Source organism: Lepidochelys kempii, chromosome 6 (genome assembly GCF_965140285.1).
Source record: "Lepidochelys kempii isolate rLepKem1 chromosome 6, rLepKem1.hap1, whole genome shotgun sequence".
Classification (NCBI taxonomy): domain Eukaryota; kingdom Metazoa; phylum Chordata; order Testudines; family Cheloniidae; genus Lepidochelys; species Lepidochelys kempii.
The window spans coordinates 123,453,314-123,470,616 of NC_136385.1; the positions used below are offsets into that span (position 1 = coordinate 123,453,314).

General features: G+C 44.8%; 1 long non-coding RNA gene across 1 annotated transcript in view; it reads left to right on the forward strand.

Moving 5' to 3' along the window:
- Positions 1-7,167: 7,167 nt before the first annotated feature.
- The window catches only part of LOC140913492 (uncharacterized), a 37,953-nt gene continuing 27,817 nt past the window's right edge, over positions 7,168-17,303 (forward strand). Inside the window, exons 1-3 of the long non-coding RNA XR_012159603.2 lie at positions 7,168-7,331; positions 12,988-13,121; positions 13,922-14,022. This is a non-coding gene — a long non-coding RNA (uncharacterized LOC140913492). The remainder of the gene's footprint in view (positions 7,332-12,987; positions 13,122-13,921; positions 14,023-17,303) is intronic.

Sequence of the window (17,303 nt, forward strand, 5' to 3'; positions counted from 1 at the left end):
GGGGTAACTGCCTAGCTACATGCCCCTTTAGAGTAACTTTGGTCAGGGCGCAAAGTGACCTTGACATAGGGCAGAATCTGGCCCAAAGAATTTTAAATGGTCTGACTGAAAATCCCTTGCCCTCTCAATTGCTCAGCTTTCCCTCTTGACTTAGATAAAGTCACCATTTCATTAGCCCTCTAGTCACTGTAGTCTTAGAACATGAACTTCTAACATTAAAAAAAAGGGGGAAAAAATTGCAAGGGAAGGCACATAAGCCCCTCGAGCCTTCTGCATGCATTGTGAAAAAGCAAAGCTCAATTCATTTTCCTTTAGCAGGTCACCTTTAATCCTTCGCTTTGGCTGCTCTCAGCCTCCACCCTTCCCCCATTGCCCTCTGAAAGCAATGGGCGTAAAAACACCTCTCCCTCCAGCTCTCTGACTGATCAGAGAAAGTTGTGTCAATTTCAAAGGTTTTCACTTCCTCCCAGGCTCTGAGTGGCCCTGGCAGCACTCTCTGAAGAGGAAATGCAAGTAGCAGACAGGCAGGTAGCTTGGGGACCTGCTCACAGAGCCCCAGAGGTGCTTGGGAGCAGCAGAGGACATTTTGAAAGACATTTCATAATACCTGTGTAACCCTTCTGCCCGTCAGAGTTGGCAGCAACAAGGACCGGGTTCAATATCTAGGGGATCCATTCCAATAGCACAATGAAAACCGGCTCGAGCCCCCACCCAGTGACCTGGGACAAATATATACCACCCCCGCTGGGCGCCTCCAAGAGGCAATACTTCCCCTCTCGCAAGCACATAGTCTGAGTGTAGCAAAAAGCCTTTTAATAACAGAGAGAAACAATGTGGCATTATGTTGGGGAAACACCACCAACAGGATTCATAACACAACCCATGAGCAAAAAAACCCACCCCAAGCAAATTGGGGCATGCCCCTTTCCCTTTGGTTCTTGAGTCCAGCTCAGCTCCGCGGCCCACACACAGCTCCTGCCGTCCCATGAACTGCTCCACCAGTCGATCCACGAACTGCTCCGCATCCCACCAGCTGCTCCCGCCATCCTATGAACTGCTCCACCAGCCTGTCCACAAGGCGCTCCAGCCGTCCCGCAAACTGCTCCACAATACATCTTCAGGCTCCCCCACTACTTAACACAACGCTCAGTGATTTCAGCTCTTAGTCAGTTCAGCTCTTTGGTGAATTCAGCTTGTAGTAGGGGAGCCTCAGTACTGGTGCACCATTAGCCCAAAGTGAGCTCAGCAGCCTGTAACTAGATTTCTAATGAAATCAAAATTAGCTCTGACATTCCACAGTAGAGAGAGGAAAAAGTGCAATTAGCATGTAAGGCCCTCACCAAGGAGCCTATACCACCAAGTATTAATACTTGTCCCCAGCCTCTCTCAATTCACAGAGTTTTGGAACCCATGACCCTTGCCTAGCGAGTGCTACTTAGTTGATGGTGAGTCCCTCCATCATAACAAAAGGCCAAGTACAGTTCCAAGCACACTTCCCATAATCAGGGTAATAACAATTTATTCTTCCTGCCCCAATAACAGAGACACTGGGGATCCCACAGCAGCCAAAGTGACCATTTGGGCAGCTATGGCCTCATTCTAGGCGGGGTGGGTGTGCCTATGCAAATGAGATCAGCCCCTGAACTTCTTTTCCACAACTTGCCACACCTCACCACCAGATGTCAGGGTGGAGCTCATCCTGACACTGCTTACATCTGCTTCCCTGCAGTACCTCCCAGGCATGTGGGGAGGATTAATTAGGTAATGATTGTGTTGCATTTGAAAGATGTAAAGTGCTGTCGCATCAAGTATTATTACTGAGGGGCGGGTCCGAGCTGCAAAAAACTGAGAGAGGCTTAAATCTAAAAAGAGTCTCTCTTCCCTCAGAGCCTGTCCACAGGCAAAGTCATATTGGTGGGAGCCCTTCCCAGGAAGCCTGGGCTTGGACTCAGGCATCCTCTTAAGGACCAGAGAGCTGCCAGAAAGAAACTAAATGGAGATGGGATCCCAGGGCTTTTAGATGTATGTTAACAACGAATAGAAGTGATATGAATAATAAAAAGTGTAGTGTTTGGAAAAGGGCTGCTGGCTCCCTGGCATCTGGGCCCTACCCCCACCCCTTTACTGCCACCTTCTGTCTTTCCTCATTGCAGTGGTCCCTCGCTCTCGAGTGGGAACTAAAACCTGCCTGGGTGCAGGCAGATAGCAAGCCACAGTTTGTAGGGGAAACTTCAGCCCTCTGGGTGGGACAGAGCCACAAATAGTCTATAGCCGAGCATGTCTGGCTGGGGCCAACGGTACTTAACAGTCTATAAGGGTGCTCTCTCCCCCTGGATGGGGCAGAGCACAAACAATCTATAGGCCAGCACCTTCAGGTGCAGGGAGGGAGGGTACCAAACAGCCAAGGCCTGCAATCAGGGCAGGGTAGCAAAGGAGTCTAGGGGCCCAGAACCTCAGGCAGGGCAGGGTACCAAACAGTCGGGCATCCTTACTCCAGTGGACGGCCGACAGATGCAGGCCTCTGGGCCTAAAGGAGGGGAGGCTGCCACCCCAGGGTTAGGGTAGTAGGGGTAGGGGGATCCGGGCCCTTCCAACTCCACCTGGTCCCAGCCCAGGAGAGTTCCACCACTGGGTCAGGGAATCCCAGTGCAACACACTGACTCACACTCCAGCAACAGAACTGGACCGGAGTCTGTTTTCACTGAGCTACTTCCTACCGCAGTCTGGATGTAGGGCTTTGTAGTCCAAAGGTTCTCTGTCTCATCGGGGTACTCAGCCACCAGTCGTCCTCACAGCTCCTTGGGGCATTCGTCTGATGGCCGTCCTGGCAGCTCCTCGAGGCACTCATCCGTCTCCTTCGGCTGCAGCTGCAGCTCCAGTCAGGGCCTAGTCTGGGATCTTGTTGAGATCCCAGCTCCCTGGGAAAGCCGTCTGCTCGCTCCAGCTCCAACTGAGCTCTGGGGCTCTCCTTTTATACTTCCTGTCCCGCCCTGGGCCTTCCAGTGAGCGGGGCAGGGTGGATTTAGCTCTGCCCACCAGGGGGAGTGTAGCAGTCCCTCGCTCTCCTGCTCTGAGGGAAGCCACTCCACGTCCCTCCACGCATCAAGCTCTTGCCCTCACTTCTAAGGCTCAACACACAGCTCTTCCCCCTCCCACACCTCAGCTCGTATAACCCCCACTCTACATTCTCCTCAGTCCTCTTTCTCCTGACTGCACTGTAGGCACTGACCTCATGATCAAATCCCCTAGTGTAGACCTCTATGCCAATGGGGCTCCATACAGGTACAGGGGACTATGACAGCGGATATGACTGCAGGATTGGGACCTTAGTCTCCTTCTCCCATGCCTGACTTCAGGCCTTCTTTCACACTCCCCGAGCTTATGCATGGAACAACCCCTTTTTCCCCTGCGCTAAGCCATCTCGTTCCTATCCCTCCTTTAAGGTCACTTCTTCTTTGCCTTCAAATGTGGTTCCCCTCTCTAATGCTCCCCCACCCTTCCCATTGTCCGTTTGTATTTGTCTGATATATGTGTTAAGCTCCATGGTGGCTGGGGGTCTGCTCTCGCTTTTTCCTATAGCGCCACATACATGTATGACGACATCAAAAACAAACAAACAGTAGTACTTAAACCCTTTTTTTCCCCTTAAAGAAGGGATAATTAAGACAAGCTTTTCACAAGCATAGTAACACAAAAAAGAGATTTTGCCAGCCAACATGTGCAGAGCCAAGGGGTTAATATATTGATTGATAGCTCTGGGCAAGGCATCAGTCAATCAGGACATGTACTAATCCAAACCCAGATACTGCATCCATGCCAGGCTACGGAACAGTAAAGGATCCTCTCCACATGGCTACTTCCACCTCAGGGGTTCAAGTAGTCTGTGCAACTGCTGCAGTCTCCCTGTGTGATGGGGCTTAGCTGGTGGATCTGTGAAGTTGTTGATGCACCATCAATTTCTATTTCTCTTCCTGCAGCCAGTTCTATCCATTTGGTGAAGGGTTGGCTCCATGATGCCCAGTGTGTATGCGTACTCTTTCCATGGGCTCTTTATGTTCTGCCTCTGCTACCACACAGTGGATCTCACACTGGTTCATTGCATAGCAGGTGTCATTGTCCATATGATAGGGCAGAATTTACCCTGAAGCTTAGTAGTGACTCTTTCCACTTATTGAGCCAGATACTCAGCTTGAATGACGTCAATGGAGCTGTGAGGATTTGTAGCAGTGAGGTGGATGTGACATGTGTCAGCTCTTGCCAAGGCTTTAGGTCTCAGCCAAGCACTGACAACTTCATTGCTGGAAAGCAGTCCATTGGTATGGTTAAGATGGGTATTGAACTTATAACAATGTGGTTAGACTATGAAATGCTTGCAAGTTGCTGCATGCAACTTATAATATCTCTCACTTATAATATCTTTATCACCTGCTATAAGGTAAATATTCAAGTGTTTGCTTTACAACTATAAACATTGTTTGCTCTGAAACTGTGAACCTAGTCAGGAGGGATTGTCTCCTGCCCAGCAAGAAGGGCTATCAAAACTAAATGGGCCATTGTAGAATATCACAATGCAAAGACTCTAATTGCCCCCTTATACCACGAAGAGGCTTCTTGCAAAAGGGCTTGTCCCATCAGCTTGAATTGCGGAAGCAGGAAATAAAAATGGCTGACAAGAAAATTTTTCATCTCTTTTGCTGTTTGGGCTCTCATGGAGACAGAGCTACTAAACAGAAGCAGAGATCCCCAGGGTCAACCTGGGTTAGCCCTAAAAAACATTCAGAGCTGGCCGAGTATTACAATTGTATCACCTTTTAAAACCAAAGACTAACCAAAGATTTATTAACTAGGAAAAAGAAACGAGAGTTATTACAAGGTTAAAGCAGGCAAACTATATATAATACACACACACACACACACACACACAAATGAAGTAATTTATTACAGGATTGGCTACAAATGTGGCCTTTGGCGAGAGACTGAGGTACAAATTGACCTGAGACAAGTGATTGTTCTCTTGGGACTGGAAAGAAACTGAATATTTTGTGTTCTTTGGTGTACAACAACCAACTGTCACAAAGGCTGGCTTGCCCGGGTGGCAAGAGACTGGAATGCCCATGGGGACTGTGACTCCATGGTAAAACTGTTACAGTGTTTTAAGCATTCACACTTGTTGATGGGTTGGTGAAATCCAATTTTTCGAACATACAGCCAGTGTGGGGTCTCTGACCTGAGGTTGGCACTCACGGTCATGAGCCACACCAGACAGCAAGACCGTGGAGGTCCATTTTAAAAAAATTGATTGATGTATCCTACTTTCATTGCAATCCAGATGAAATGTTGAGCAGAACAGTCTCCAATCCACTTCTGTATCCGACTTCATTTTCATGTCCTTCCTTTGGATCTCTGTGTGAAACAGTCTTCACGCTTCCACCGTTTGCTCCTGAGACAGCCATGTTGTGCTCTCCTCCCACGGAGTCAGCACCTGTGATGCATTGTGCTATGGAGGAGGACAGGAAGATTTTGTAATGTGTGCCATTCTTATAGAAGCCACATTGGAAAGTGGACCCCTTATATGGTCTAGAAGCCTGTTGCACTAGTTTCTGTTATTCTGTGCTTTGATTAGATGACCATCCCTCTCCCTTTCTAAAAACGCATATAGGCAACATTAAGAAAAGAGACTAGCTGAAATAACATTGCATTGCATTCCACACGTGCCCCTCGTAATCCTGCAGTTCTGTTTGAATTACTTCACTTGTAGCAGTACATAATACTAGTTACTCTGGCAATGGGAATTGTAGAAAAGAAAGGAAAAGAGAAAGCTGCCGGGTTTCAGTGGAAGTCATGTAAAATTTCTCAGGACAAGAATATTTTTTAAAAAGTGCACAATGCAAGAGAGATTAGTCAGTCACACAGTTTTCATATTACTTTTGCAAAAGACAAAGATCTAGACACTGTACCAACTCACAGTGAAGAGACAGTCCCTGCCCTCATGAGCTTGTTGTCTAAACAGACTCGACAAGGGTGGGACTGAAAACAGAGAGAATACTTGCCAAAGTTCACACAGCAGGAGTGTGACAGAGCTGGGATTAGACCCTAGGTTTCCTGACTTAGTCCAGCTCTCTGGCCACATGCCTCTCTGATGTAATACAGGTTAGTGCAATAGAATTCTAAACATTTGAAGGCAGTCCATCACCTTGTGTTTGAAATGGATGGAGTTACTGGCCAATTTCAGATCTAGTGGAAGCAGGGTCAGCCCCACTGAAGGCTAGTAGAAGGAGCAGTGCCTGTTCAATAGGCACTCTAAAGCCACCTGTTGTCTTGGGGAAAGAGGACGGCAGAACAGAGTTAGAGCTGATCAGCCCAGGTGCCCCCAGCCTGCAGTACACTAAAGTGCCAGGAGAAAAATATGTAAATAGCACAAAAATCAAACAAGCTGAAATTTTCATAGAAGACAAACAAAATCAGCTTGTTTCAGAAACTGGCAGGATGAAAACTGTCTTCAACCCTTTTGCCAACATTTGTTCTTGTTTTTTGACCAGCTCTAACCACCACTAATAAAGGTTCTGCAGGCCAAACTAGGCCCTCAGTGACAGCTGTGTAAGCCCTCTGCCTTAAAAGAGGTTGCAAAGATGTAACAGTTTAGGCTTGTCATTGAAACTTAGTAAATAACTATGGTTAGAGAGCACAAGGAGAGCTAGAACCAACTCACTTTTAATCAGTAAAGACAGAAATCGTGACTTGGAATGGACACGGGGAGCAGATCCGTGACCATTTTCCCCCACCAGCACTATTCCGGGCAGAATCGCTTGTTAAAGTCTGGTATCTCACAACTCCCCCGGCTATGACTCACACAGTTTAGCATTGGAAAGGGGAGTCTCAGCTCTTGGACATCAGGCCCAGATCCTCAGCCATTGAAATCAATGTGAGTTAGGTGCCTAACTACCTTTGACCATCTGAGCCTTAAGGCCCTGATTGTGGAACTGGCAATGTGGGGATGGACTGCTGCAGCCATCTGGCTGCTCCATAAAGTCAGTGGGGCTGTGTGTGGGTGCCCATGCATTGGAAGTTGCAGGACTGGTGCTTACGGTTATAACACTTTTAGATGCAGAAAAGTTCTTTCTAGTAACTTAGTGGGTTTTATCCTATTTTCCTCTCTCCCTTAGGGTATGTCTGCATTGTAACAAAACACCTGCAGCTGGCCTCTGCCAGGGCTTGTCTACATGTACTGGAGCATCAACGCTGCGGCGACTGATGCATCAGCGGTCGATTTAAGTTTACCACCAATGGCTCTCCTGTCAACTCCTGTACTCCACCTGATTGAGAAGAGTAAGGTGAGTCAATGGGAGAGGATCAATGTCGCGTAGTGTGGACCCCGCAGGAAGTTGATCTAAGCTACATCGATTTGAGTTACGCTATTCCCATAACTCAAATTGTGTAGCTTAGATCGACTTTTCCCTTTAGTGTAGACAAGGCCTCAAAGATGACTCAGGCTCCAATGCTATAAAATTGCAGTGTAGCTCTTCCTTCTCTCTCACTTTCTCTTTGCGTGTATGTGTCTATATGCTATTCAGTCTGCGAGAAAAATCTCTGTGTGTGCTTGTAAACACACAGGTTCTTTTGCAGTTAGAAGTGATGCAGTCTCCACTTTTACAAATAAAAATTTTACCAAAAGTCCTTAATTTACTCTTCAGTCCTGGGCCATATACTGTAGAAAGCGGGGAATTAGATTTTCATCTGGAAAGACACAGGGGTAAAATAAATCACATAATGGTACAACTAAGCTGAATATTGGCTAGTTGTAGACCTAAAATTCATATTGGAGTGCTCCTGTGAAATGCAGATCTAAGTTTGAAAGCAGTTTAAAGGAATAATCTCTTTTAAATGGGTACAGTCGGTAAGATTGTACATAGAAGGGGACTTACTTGTTATAGTTATTGTACAGGTGACAATCCCCATTTACACAGGGCCAAATCCACGGTTCATTGCCAAAGTATTGAAATCTTTTGGGTCAGACAAAACATTGGGGGGAGGGATAGCTCTGTGGTTTGAGCATTGGCCTGCTAAACCCAGGGTTGTGAGTTCAATCCTTGAGGGGGCCATTTAGGGATCCCTGGCAAAAATTGGGGATTGGTCCTGCTTTGAGCAGGGAGTTGGACTGGATGACCTCGTGAGGTCCCTTCCAACCCTGATATTCTATGATTGCAGTATGACAAGAACAAAAGCTTTCTGATAAGCTTGATGTGTGTAGTACCAAAAGCCTGAGGAACACATCTTCAACAAATTTGGGGGCCTGTTCACATCAGCTAATTCTAGGCTCCTGTATTTATTTGTAATCATATACTCTATTTGAGTTTATTAATTAGTATCTGTTGGGACTTGTGAGGATACCTTGTTATAGTCTTTTTCCTTTGCCTTGTTTTTAATTACAGCATATTTTTGAATGAACGATGCTAAGGCACAAATGGAGAAAGCAAACCATATGTTGCTTACAAGTAAACCATAATGTTAACTCAAGAGTTAAGTAAAAAAAAAAATAATGTAATAGTAACTGAGAAAAGCAACAGATTAAAATTGCAAAGTCGCGTACAAAATAGATTCTAAATGCCCATGTTAGTGGCCAAATCCTTTAGAACAGAACTGTGGGAGATTAACTATAAAGCTCTGCAAGCCCTCTTTTACTTGAAAGCAGCACTCTGAGCATTTTGTGTCTCATAACAAGCTGGAGAGGCACAGGAAAGATAGATGGATAGCCATGGAAACCAGCACTGCACTGATGACACGATGCTCAACATTACTAGCAGATATGTGATAGTCAGGCAGTATCTGAATATGTTCCATGCTTGAACAGTTCAACAGAACATATATAGTACTTAATTTTACTTACATGCATAAGAAAAGTGAAGCAAAGTCATTTGAGTGGATGAGCAGGTGGAGAGTTGATCCAATTTATATTTGGGAAATACATGCATCTAGAGCTCTGGCTAGGACCTTATACATAATCTGAAATATATGCTTTGCACAGGAGACAGCAGATTTGAAACCTTCAGGATTGAGAAAGAGCCAGGCATTTCAAATGAGCAATGTATCATTTTACTTTTGGAAGCTTTATTGGAAGGGTGTAAGAACATTTAGAAGCAAATGTTTAGCTTTTCCTTCTGATTTTGCACACCCACTGTTTTTACATCTGAACTGATTGCACCTGCAGAAGTGGACCTGAGGGTAATGTGCATCTACAAATGGCAACTTCCAACATGTTTGTCTTTGTTTGCAAACATAAAGTTACAGGGGGGCCCGAACTAGAACCCTGCATTCAAAGCACCCTGAACTTGGGAGAGTTCAGATTTGCACCCATCTCCATACTTGGCAGTTCAGATCAAGCTCTCAGATGGGTCCAGACTGGAATCCTGAATCCAAATATCACTGGACACAGGAAAATTCAGCTCTGAATCCAGATCCTTCAACTGAGTCCATTCTGTGGAGTTAGCTGTTATTAACACTGTAAACTCCATAGTGGCTGAGTGTCATTTCAAAGCTTTTATTAGTCTGTTATGCAGCATGCATGTTCACTGTGAATTGAAAGAAACAGGGGCTCATACAGTCTTTCTGCTGGGCATTGAAGTTGTTCTCTTTTCAATGTACTGTCTGCGTGCAAGGCGAATATAGGATTTGCTGTACAGCATTAAATCACCCAGTATCCTGCCTCTGGCACTAACCAGCGTGAAATGATTCAGAGCATTATGGCAAAATTGATTTATTGCAGTAAAAGATCTGAGATGGGATAAGAAGGAAACAAGCTAAAGCAGCCACACCCAGTGCCATTAAAAGCTTCTTGGGTGAGGTTTTTACATTATCAGTACTGCACTGAAACCTTTGCTTTTAAAAAGCAGAAGTGCCTTGCAAATCCAGGAGGTTATATTGGCTTCCCTTTGTTGGACCAGGGAGCCCCCAGATGGCTTGGCACTGAGCTGAGTAGAGACTCATTTAACACAAAGTGAATTTAGGGTGCTAGAAAAAGGTGTAAGACAGACACATGCCAGAGCTGACCCCCTTGTGTGTTGGGGACAGAGAAACAGTTTGGTCAAAGATCTTGAACTTGGAGCTTTACTGCTGCTTCTGCTGTCTTTGGGCAAGCAGGTAAATATTTGTGAATAAAGCCCCTCTGTAATAGAATATTCTGAATCTGTGCCAGCTCTTCTCTTCCAACCCACACCAGAAATCCAAGGCTTCTTTAACCACTCAAAGGCTGGGACAAAAGGAAGGCCAAGATCCCCCAACTGACTCAGTACATGGTGCAGTGCTGTCCAAGAGGATAGGTTCTTTCTTGACCTCTATGGTGATCAGCTTACACCTGAAGTTCAACAGCTGATTATCTGTGTCCTAACAGGCAAATATTACTTATGGAGTCTCAGAGGGGCAGAGACCAGACTCTTCCTTCTTTGCAAAATTAGCAGCTATTGTGGAAAAGTTATAAAAGGGAAGAGGTTTCGCTGCTCTGGGGATTCCCAGAGACACACTAAGCACTAGGGGGACAGATCAAGGGGAGGCCAGAGAGTGGTGCCGCATTTATAAACGAACGATAGTGGCTGCTGGCTTGTGTCTCCAGGCTGAGCTGCCTCTGGGTAAGGTCCTGTCACTTCTACCTGCCCTTGGACATACCAGGAAACAGGTGGAGTGACTTTCAAGGATCCTGCTGCCCCTAAAAGAGGCAAGGAGTGTACGAAGCTTGAACATGGGACTTGTTGGTGGGTAGGGTTGTCTGATGATTACTATTTTATTACAGAAATGTATTGAGACCCCAACTGAGGTCAGTGCCCCATTGTGCTAGATATTGTACAGACAGAATGAGAGACAGTCCCTGCCCCCCAAAAGCTTACAATCTAAATAAACAAAAGATTAGTGAAGAAACACACAGGAAGAGCTTTGCCTGAGGTCCTATGTAAGGGCCTGGACTAGAACCCAAATGTCCTATCCCAGTCTATCACAACTGGGCTGGATAGATGGCAGGCAAGAGAGTTAGATAAGCCTCCAAAACTATGAAAACAGCTTCAACATTTTGACCAGTGATCATGAAAGTTGAAATGTTGATAAGAAAAAAGAAATGTCAAAATATTCATAAATTTTTCATCTTGTTCCTAGCCCAGCTCTGATTATAGATTGATCTGAACTAAATCTTTGAGCCTTTTGATGCTCATCTATGACTAATGTGTCTCGGCAGTTTAGTAGTAGTGGGTAATAGTTGTGGGACATTTTATGTTCCATTGACATGAGGTTGCGTGGACCCTGGTCTGACTTGAGCATGGGCCTTTTGTTATGAATGCTGCTGTTCTCTTTAAAATATTAAAGACTTTGTGAAGATGAAAAAAGGACAGAGCTATAACTTTCGCCTTTGTTTGCAAAATCCTTGAAGATAAACTCTTCCCCCACTGGCTTGGTTCCCATCGTGAAAATACACACATGCTTAACTTTAACCACATGAGTAGCATTGGGCTACTCATGTGCTTAAAGCTATGGAGATGCATAAATGTTTGGAGGATCAGGGACCAAGGCCCAGATCCTCAGAGGTATTTAAACACCTAATTCCCATTGAAATCAATGGGAATTAGGTACCTAAATGCTTTAGAGGATCTAGACACAAGATCATAACATCTGTATATTAGTCTCTCTATTTTTGGTCCAAATTATTTGACTAGTCCCTTTAATAAAACTGAACAATAACAAATGCAGAGATTATCACTACCTCAATGGAGCAAAACACTTTCTTAAAGAAAGATGTACAGTGGGCAGGTTTGTATGTTATCACTGCCTTTAGAACAAATATTTGTTCCAGTATTTACTTATGGAGCTTGAATTTGATAAAATACCCCAACACTGGAGAAGAGTCAGATTCAACATCTTTTCCCTTGTTTCACACATTTTCTCTTTTTCTTTGTTATATTAATTTTAAAAATTACATAGATATTATCTCAAAAGGGAAATGGACAGAGGAAGTGAGAGAAACAAAGGAAAGCTGAAGACCTAGACAATATGTATGTGATCTGTTTGGGGGTATGCCCCTATTTTGTTTCTATGGCAATGCAACAAAACAGGAACTGCTGATAGTCTGATCTTTTGTTTTTCAGTGAAATAGAGATCTATTCTAGATGTGAATAAGTGATTAGTCTTTCTGCAACTAAGAGGAAGTGTTAATCTAGATTTCCTTTCTGTATGGAGTAGCATAGATGGAACTTGAAAACCCAAGGTAGCCCATTACCTATAAAGATAGTGAATTAATTCTGGTAACATAAGATCCTGTTTGACTCTTTGTACACTGCCAAAATCCTGTAAGTGCTGAGGAAATGATTCATTAAAAAACCCTTCAGGTAAGTTCTACCACATTTCCAACTTTCTTCGCAGTAGCCTCCAGCTTGCACTTATGCCCTTTCAGTGAGGAAGAATGGACTTGTGGTTAAGGCACTGGGCCAGAGCTGTGGGTTTGGTTCCTGGCTCTGCCATGGACTTCCTGTGTGAACTTGGATGAGTTACTTAGGTGCTTAAATACCTCCAAGGATTAGTGGGATACCTAACTCCCACTGATTTCAAAGATCTGGGCCTTAGTCTTTCTGTGCCTCAGTTCTCCCTCTAAAAAGTGGGGATAATAATGCTTCCTTTGTCTATTTAGCCTGTAAGTTATTTGGGGCAGGGACTGTCTTTTCTCTGTGTTACGTACAGCACCTACCACAACAGGCTTCAATCTCTGTTGAAGCTTCTAAGTGCGATTATAGGATCAATAATAACTCTATCTACTGAGAATCCTCAAAAATCAGCCATCTCCCAGAGACCCTGAATAAACTCCCACCCTTACTAGACCATCTCTGTTCCCCCACACCTGCATACACAATGCACTGCTTGTATTCCCACCTCATGTTACAATCTTTTGTGGAGTCCAGCTGTTATCAACCCTGGGCCACAGATTTCTGCATTTTAAGACTTACATGCTTTGAATTTCAGGTGGCAATCCGAGTTACATCAAATGCTCACTGAACTTCAGGTGGAATTACACATGGCATGGTGAAGAGCCACCTGAACCCCACCAAAGATCCTTCAAGATGGGAGAAGCTGATCGGGTTACAAAAAGGGCAGAGGTAAGGTGTAAGGCAAAAGAGATGATGGTATCCCATTGGGGGGCAAGGGAGGGTGGCAGGGTCAAGATGGGGGTTCCCTCGTGAGGAGAGAGGAAGTGCTTGTTGGAGAATAGGGAATGAAGTACAAGACTGGAAGTTTGATTAAAGTTAGAATAAGCATTTAAACTTCTGGCTGCATATTAATACTGAATTCTCTCTCATCACTAATTATTAGAATCCTGGTTCAGCAACATATTTAAGAATGTGCTTAACTTGAACCTTAAGTGTAGTCCCATCATACTTCCTGAATAAGGGCCTAAATGAAAAGAAACCGATTAAAACAGAGGCCTACGTGAAAAGGTGCGATCAGACTTCCAGTCAATTGCTAACATTTTCCCCACACTGTATTGTAAAACACACTCTTGTGGTGAAAGGGAGTTAATGCACGTTTGAATGATGCCCTTTCATCATCCTAAGGGAATGAATGTGCAGGAACAAATGCAATGCTGCCTGTCTTCCCTTTTGCATAGGGTATAAGTTGGCATTGAATTTAGGTAATTGAGCAAACACCAGCTGATAGATTTGAAGACTAGAGCCAACAGTGTTTATATACACTAGTCAGAAATATGTAATACTGTTATAATAACCCATAGCACTTATATACCACCTATCTTCTGTAGATCGCCAAATACTTTATAAAAGCTGGGTGAGCATCATGGCCCCCATTTTACAGATGATGAAACCTGAGTTCTCAGAGAGACTGTGACTCACCCAAGGCCAGTGTGTAATTCAGCACAATTATTATACTCCCATTTCTGCAGAACAGAGTGTATTTCTGGGGAAATGGACATCTTGGGTATTGGACAACCGAGGGGGTTATCTGGAGACCAACTCACTTAGCAGGAATTGGATGAGAATAAATGTAAGTGTTGGAATGTAAAATCACCACCATAAATATTTAATTGTATCTTATATCCCCCATCCTCTCCAAACCCCTTGAATCTGATTTTGGGTTCCCAACTCAAGAGATCTTATAGGGTCTGTGTAATGGGGTTGCTGCTCACTACTGGTGCGTCTCCTTGCATCTAGATCTGGCAATGTATCTCTCACTGCATCAGGTGCCTCCTTGCTGCTTGCTTGGTGAGAATCTTTCTTCTGGTAACTTGGTCTCTGGCTAGGTCACCATTTAATCCACCTCTTCTAGGGTTACAAAGCCAAACGGAACCACTGTCCAAATGCCATCTCCAGATGGAGTTCAGCCCCAGCTCGAGGGTCTATGCCCCTACACCAGTGGCTGGCATGGAAACCTGAGCCCAGGGATGTACAACCAGCAATCCAGGTCTGCTCAGGCCATAAACAACTGGTTCCTTCCCATACTGTGTGGGACATAGTCTAAAGGGGAGGACACATGATTGCCCCACATGTCCTCTGCCCAGTGACCCCCCGCACTGCGCCATACCCAGGGCCGCCATGCTCTCCCCGCCCCACGTTACCTGCGGGTGGGGGGGGGAGGGGAAGAGGAAGGGCTCTGTCCTTTTCTCCCTGCGCCTCCCCCAGCACATTTGGCCGCTTTCCCTGTCAGCCAGGCAAGGAGGGGACAGAGCCACTTCTGCTTCGGAGAGCCTGGCTGGGAGTCAGTGGGCTTGGCTGCCAGGGACAGGGGCCGAGTGAGCCGGAGGCCCTCTCCCATCCCACATGCGTGGCCTCTATCCCCAGCAGCAGAGCCTGGATAGGGAGTGGGCCACTGCTGCCTCCCAGCCAGGTTCCCTCAGGCAGAAGAGGCTCCGTCCCACTCCCTGTCCAGCTGCCAGGGAGAGTGGCCAAACGTGCTGGGGGGCGGAGAGGAGACACAGGGAGCGAAAGAGAGAGCCCCTCTCCCTCCCCGCACCTGGCAGGCCAATCTGGAGGGGCACTTGACCCCCCCAGATTCCCACAGCACGTGGCCTCTGGCTCAGACCTATCCCTGTAGCTATTTCCCTGGTCTCCTTCCTACCCAGCCTCTATCTTCTTGCCTGTTTCTGGGTTTACCACTGAAGCTTACGCCACTGCCTGTGGCCACTTCACCCTTCCTATCCTTTTACTAGACTCCTTCCTTACTCCAGTGCAGGATCTCAGGGCTTACTCTTCCCCCTGGACTACCTCCTTGTCCCTGATGGCCTCCCTTCTCCCAAGGAGTGACTGCAGCCTCCTTTCCCTTCAGCCCCTTTCTTTTTCTTTTTGTTTTAAATGGCGAAGCAGACTTGACTGAATAGCCTGTAGGCGCAATCAACTATAATTCCTTGAGACCTAGTGGTTCATATTCTCTCACTCTGCTCTGTCTCGTTCAGGTACTGTAATAATGCTTTTGTACTACCCCATTTCCCTAATATTTTTTTACTAACAACCATAATGTAACTTCTGTTACCTTCAGATGGTTACTGCATTCCTCAGAAAGCTTTTCCCTCTCTTTATCAATGCCTGTACATACCCATAAAAGGTGGTCCATTGTTTCTTCTACCTTAAAGAGTGCACAGGCCATCTGTGTGTCTATTTATTCAAGAGAGATTTTTGTTTAATCCACAATGGCCAGTTAGTATTCTCAACAAAGTCACTCCATTAGTCCTATCCAGGCCCTGAAGTATGTCATTGTCCTTAATTGTAGGGCACAATTTAAAAAAAACCCCTTTTCTCTTTTAGAGTAGCAGCCGTGTTAGTCTGTATTCACAGAAAGAAAAGGAGGACTTGTGGCACCTTAGAGACTAACCAATTTATTTGAGCATAAGCTTTCGTGAGCTACAGCTCACTTCATCGGATGCGCATCCGATGAAGTGAGCTGATCCGATGAAGTGAGCTGTAGCTCACGAAAGCTTATGCTCAAATAAATTGGTTAGTCTAAGGTGCCACAAGTCCTCCTTTTCTCTTTTGTCATTAGTTCAAGTTTGCCATTCCTCTTTTAATTTTCCTGTACTAGGCTTTTGAATTGCTGTTTACTCGAGGGTATTTTTATGCGACTCCTTCCATTTCTTATGGTGTTTTTAAGCTGCTTTGTCTGCCACTTCATTCCCTGTTATCCCAATATGCACTTGGATCCAAGCCAATGCTATGTGTACCCCACCTCTACTCACTGCGATCAGAAATATAATTTAAGTGATTAAGTCATTTCTACAGATGGAAATACCTTGATCACTATAGCGCCTGAGATTTAATTTTCAAAAATCATCAACACTGCAGGGTTGTACGTCACAGATCTAATTTAGTGCTATTGTAGCATAATTGCAACTACTGTAGTTCGGCTCTCATGATAGCTACAAAATCAGAAATTCTTTTAGATATACTGATTCCAAATTTCTCTTCCTGTTTTTTCTTTTTTGGACTTATCTGTCTATATTTGACAAAACCAACTCCACTTTTCATCCATATACAGGTACACAATTTTTAATACCTACTGTCTCTTTTTTACGCATAAGTTTATAAAATAAATATAAATCCACATTTGGACATGCCACTTACCATCCATAACTGATTTTCCCATTACTAAAAGTTGATGTCATTTAGCTTTTTCTTGTCTTTCAGCTTTCTTATGCAGCCACCCTTTAACTCGAATGGCATGTGGAGATCTAACACATTCTAACAGTTCACCTATCGAATTCCTAACAATCTTCATACATTTGTTTGGTGCTTTCACTATTACAATTCCCATTAACTTTGGCCCAGAATTTCATAGTGTATTTATAGCACGCATATAGGTGTTATAATAAATGCACTGTGAGCAATTCATAGTGCCTGGGCTTGTATTTAATCTAATTTTTTATCTTCTGATTTTCATGCTGACCCAAAAGTTTGGCAGCCATAGTCAATAACCAGTCTGATTAAGGCTCTGGATACCATCAGTGTTTTCTTATCTGCCCCCCCAAATTAGTCCCAGCAAAACTCTTAAGCAGATTAATCCTTCCTGTACATTTATCTTTAACATGGTCTATATCAATGGTTCTCAACCCATGGCCCGCTTGTGGCCCAATCAGCACACAATTGCAGCCGATGTGACATCCTCAGGGCCATACAGGTAGTATATATATGGTGTGGATGTGGCCCACATAAAGCTGCCTATGCAGCCCCCAGTGGTAAATAGGTTGAGAACCACTCCTCTATATGATCTTTCCAAAGTAATTTAGTAGAAAACTTATCCCTAGGAATTTAAACCTTTTAACTATATCTATTTGTTCT